This window comes from Phyllostomus hastatus, unplaced genomic scaffold (assembly GCF_019186645.2).
Source record: "Phyllostomus hastatus isolate PE091 unplaced genomic scaffold, TTU_PhHast_1.1 phas_contig_402, whole genome shotgun sequence".
NCBI lineage: Eukaryota > Metazoa > Chordata > Mammalia > Chiroptera > Phyllostomidae > Phyllostomus > Phyllostomus hastatus.
Window position 1 is genome coordinate 8755587 of NW_025333873.1, and position 5309 is coordinate 8760895.

General features: G+C 40.8%; 1 non-coding gene across 1 annotated transcript; it reads right to left on the reverse strand.

Moving 5' to 3' along the window:
* Positions 1 to 2903: 2903 nt before the first annotated feature.
* Positions 2904 to 3009, reverse strand: LOC123822624. The gene has a single exon (XR_006786384.1). It is a non-coding gene; the product is annotated as a U6 spliceosomal RNA (small nuclear RNA).
* Between the last annotated feature and the right edge of the window lie 2300 nt (positions 3010 to 5309).

Consider the following 5309-nt stretch of genomic DNA (forward strand, 5'->3'; position numbering starts at 1 on the left):
AACAAGAGGGACGGATGCTGGGACAAGATGTGCCCAGGAATTCAGGTGTAAAACTGACAGGGCGCTGTGACTGAGAGATAACGAGAGCTGAGAAGAAAGGTTTAGGATAGCCCCCAGGTTTTTAGCTTGGATTAGGAGATAAAAGTTATGCTATTAAACAATAAGGGCAATTCAGGGGAAGGTGCAGGAGTGGATGTAGTTCAATGTCATGCGTGTTGAGCTAGAAGCCTTTGTGGGGCCATTCCAGCCATGACATCTAGTACCAGGAGGCGGGCCTGAGTAAAGGGACAAGTCTGGGAATGAAGGCAGTAAAAAAAAGTCCTGTCTCTGTTTTGAAAAACTCAGGGGGATCTGTAGAAGGAAGAGGGGGAAAGTATCAAGCACTTAGTGAATACAGGGGCTGGGGAGAGGAGAGAGGGGGTGCAAGGAGGTATTCAGGGTGCAATAGAAGAATAAGAGAAGGAGAAAGCAACCTGTAAAGTAGAAGGAACCCTGGGAGAAACGGTGTGTCGGGAGACTAAGGCACTGAATACTCAGTGAAGGGGGAGGAAAGGCTTTCTTCCGATCCACACGTCTACCCATTAGCAAGCCCTGCCGACGACATCCCCGAAGCCCAAGTCTCCACTGGTCTGAGACGCCATCTCCGTCAGCCAAGCCTCTGCCAACATCAACTCTCTACGTGATGGCCTCTTAACCGGTCTCTTGCCTTCACTCTAATCTTAAATCATAGCCAGCGTGCTTTACTCAAAACATAAATTATGTCATGCCACTTCTCTGCTTATAAACCTTCCATCACTTCTCCTTATAAATAGAAAAGAAATCCATATTTTTATCATGGCCAAAAAACCCCGGCGAAATCTGCCCCCTGCTGGCGTCTCCCTCCCTTCCCATGCCATTTCCTCTCTTGGTCTCCATTCCGTTCCAAGAGGCAACAGGTTCTTCCCAGCCACCCCCCTTTCTTCCCTGAAATGTTAGTGCGGCTTGTCCATTCTCCCCTGACCACTCTGCCCCGCTCTGCTGTGTTGTAAGTGTCAGAAGTGAAGTGTACGGTGCGAACGGTCAGGGAGACACCCAGAGAAAAGGCTCGCAGGAGAAGGCAAGAACTGGGATTTTCTCTATACGAGAGAACTGTAGTTCTCACCTCCCCAGATACGTGTGTGCGCACGCCTCTCAAAATCAGTTACAGAACATACTCGTCACCACCAGAAGTTCCCACCTTCCCCTTTCCGACCAAGCTCCTCCCTCAATACCCGCCAACAGAGGCGACCACCTTTTGATTTTTGTTACCAGCATTTTGTACTTCCCTAAACCTCATCAGATGTCCCAGTGGGGAACATGATGGTAAATTTGGGGCTTGACTAGACTGGAATCCTTCGGCGTAGTCTGTGTGATTCTTAAATCTCTCCTTTTGTCTTTGCCGTGGTAAATGACCTCCACCTCTGCTAGCACCGTGACTGGCAGAGAAAATAGCCAGCAGTTCTCAGCTAGCCCTAGGAAGGACATTTTCTTTGATGGGAATTCAGAAGATTTAGCTTTTTTTTTGTTCTTCCAGTTATCTGATATCTTAAAAATATTATTTTAAAATAGTTTTTGTATTTTTCTCCCCAGTGGTCGCAAGCAAAAATGTTGAGCCACGACATCCTGCTCTGTACTACTTGAAAGTGGAAGTTGTTTTCTTAGTAAAAACTGTTTTTAAAGAGATTTGCCAGCAAGTACTTACTGGACACCTGTTTTATTCTCAACACTGTGCAGAAGGAGTTAGAAAAAGAATCTAAGCAATGAGTCTTAACTGAGGTAGCTGATGTCCTTCTGAGAAGGAAAAACATACCCAGGTGAAGTGATCAGAACTGTGGCAGCATCGTCGGATACAACGGGAACATCACTCAGTGAAGTCACTTTGTCTCCTGGATGTCAGTTTCTCCAGCAGCAGATGAGAGGTTTGATTTCAATGAGTGGTTATCAGACATTTATATTAAATGCGCTGAGCCAGATAACGGGGCTGGCCCTCGGAGTAGCTGCCCGGGATATCCATCTATATGAGGTGTTAAAACAGCAGTGGAAACAAAATAAGATGGAGAAAACGGCATTTATCAAGACTCCTCTCAGGAAGAGGACCATATGTGATCCCAGAGTAAGCTGTTTGGGATATTGGGTGAGATTCCCAAGGAGCAAGCTTAAGAAACAACAGATGGAGGATAAATCCTTCTACAGGGGGGGACTCTGGTTTACCACCGGGCTGTTGTTCTCTTAAACGGCGAGCTTGGGCCGCATCCAAGACACCCGGGACAACAGAGGGGAGGCTGGACCTCGCCACCGGCAGTCTTGTTTCTCTGCCTCCTTCATGCCGTGTTCAGTACTTCTGCATAAGTGAGCAAATATTTTAAAAATACAGTCTGCCTGGGACACATACGTGTTAGCACTGCTTGCCTCAGCCTAGTTCTGTAGCAAGTAACTCCTTTACAAATGCAACTTTATACAGGACCCCAGGATAAAAAACAGATCAAACGAAAGCACCTTACTTAAATTAGAGGGATGGGCCCAAGGCTTGGTGTGCTCAGCTCCTCTTTAAACCTGATGAGAAAAATTTTGTCGGATCCTAGTCCTCAGTGAAATACTTTCAATATTACTGACCTAGATGATTTCTACCTTTTTAAAGCATTAATGTTCTATCATGCTGTGATAAGGTACAGACATCTAGAGAATCAGATTGTCACATTTTATTTCTTAAGTCCTCCTCTGTCATTCATCAATATTAATATAATTACTAGTCATTTTGAGAAAAATGAAACACATGTTAAATGTATAATTTTCCTTCTTTGACAGTTAAAGCATAAAGGTTTTATGGCCTATTTATTGTATTATGTACTCTTTAAATAATTTGACTTTTAAGAGCTGGAAGTTATACAAATACGGAACACTCCACAGATTTGTGTGTCATCCTTGTGCAGGGCCATGCTAACTTTCGCTGCATCATTCCAGTTTTAGTGTAGGTGTGGCCAAAGTGAGCACTACATGTGCAATTTTCCATATATTTCTTCTTTGCCTTGCTTTATTTTATTTTACTTTTGTTGTTGTTTGAGTCCAGTTGTCTCCTCCTTGTCTTTCTTTAAACTTATGTTCTGAAAGTTTTCTTGAACTCCTTCTTCCAGCCCTTGTCTTAAATAACACATTTTCATTTCCATGAACTCTTTCTTGCTCTTTGCACCTTTAAAAAAATCATGGTAGCCTGTTCTTGTTTTATGGATGCCCTCTCTTCTTAACCCTCTCTGAGGCTGTTAGCATTCTTTTGACATTTGTTTCTCTTTTCTAGATTACCTTCTGTTTGTTTCTCAGGTTTTGTTTGCATTCTGTTCCTTCACTTCGGAACATCTGGTTCTCTGTAAGTTCCCCAGAAGCCTTGACTAAAATCCTCATTTAACAACAAGGAAACAGCAGCCTTAGATGACACACTAGATCAGATGGGTTTAATGGGTATTTTCAGAGCTTTTCACTCCAAAGCAGCAGAATATGTGTTCTTTTCAAGCTCACATAGAATATTTTCTAGGATAGAACACATGTTAAAACAAAAACCAAGTCTCCATAAATTTCAATAAATTTAAGAAGATTGGAATCAAATCAAGCATCTTTTCTGACCATAATGGTATGAAACTAGAAATCAGTCACAAGAAAACAACTATAAATGACACAGACGTGGAAACTAATAACATGTGACTAAAAATAAATGGGTTAACAATGAGATCAAGGAAGAAATCAAAAGATACTTGAAACAAATGAAAATGAGAACTCAGCAATCCAAAATCTAGGGGACACAGTAAAGCAGTCCTAAGAGGGAAATTCATACCATTACCCTATCTCAAGAAACAAGAAAAATCTCAAATAAACAATCTAACTTAAAGAAACTAGAGAAAGAACAACAAATTCCAAAGTGAACAGAGGAAAGGAATAATAAGGATCAGAGCAGAAATAAATGAAATATAGTCTAAAAAATGCAAAAGCTGAATGAAACCAAGGGTTGGTTTTTCAAAAGGTAAATAATATTGACAAACCTTTAACAAGACTCAAGCAATAAAGAGAGAGGGCCCAAATAAATAAAATCAGAAATGAAAGAGAAGTAACAACTAACCCCACAGTAACACAAGGGATTGTAAGAAAATATTATGAGCATCTGTATGTCAACAAATTGGACAATTTGGATAAAATAGATAAATTCCTAAAAACACATACAATCTTCTAAAACTGAGTTAGAAAAAATAAGAAAATCAGAATAGATTGAATACAAGTAATGAAATTAAAGCAGTAATAAAAAAATTCCAAAGAAACAGAAGTCCTGGACCAGATGGCTTCACAGGTGACTTTTACTAAACATTCAAAGAACTAACACTGATTCTTCTCAAACTATTCCAAAAATTCAAGTGGAGAGATGACTCTAAGATCATTTTCCAGGCCAGTATTATTGAATTAAAAAACCAGATAAGGACACTGCAAAGAAAGTTGTGGGATGATACCTGATGAACATCATACTAAGATCCCCAACAAAACATTAAACCAGATCCGGCAACACATTATAAAAAACTTACAGCATGATCAAGTGGGCTTTATTCCAAAGATGCAAGATTGGCATGGCATCTACATATCAAAAAATGTGATGCACCACATAAACAAAATGAAGGAGAAAAATCACACGAGTTTCAGAAAAAGCACTTAATAAAATCCAGCACCCACTGGTGATAAAAACTTTCAGCAAAGTGAAAATAGAGGGAACATACATCAACATAATAAAAGCCATATATGACAAACGCACAGGTAACATCATACTCACTGGACAAAAACTTTTCCTTAAGATCAGGAACAAGACAAATCTGCTCTCATCACTCTTACTCAACTTAGCACTGGAAGTCCTAGCCACAGCGATCAGACAAGAAGATGAAATAAAAGGCATCTGAACTGGAAAGGAAGAAGTAAAAATGTCATTCTTTGTAGGTCAGATGATACTGTACATAGAGAACTCTACCAAAAAAGTGCTAGAATGATAAATGAATTCAGTAAAGTAGCAGGACACTGAGGGTGTTAATTATCAGGCTTCCTACCTCTACTTCTGCTGGGCTGAAGAGAGTCACTTTGGGGTACCAACTCTTGTGTGGGAGCACAAAATCTTCCCAGACAGATTGCTTAATTCCTTTGGGAGCATTTCTCAGGTCTTCACCAATGGGTCAGGGCCTTGGAGAAGGGACTGTATCAGGCTGATCCAGCAGAGTCTACAGGTGGCTCTTCATCCTCCATCTCAACGTTTGCCTCTTCTCCTATTCCCT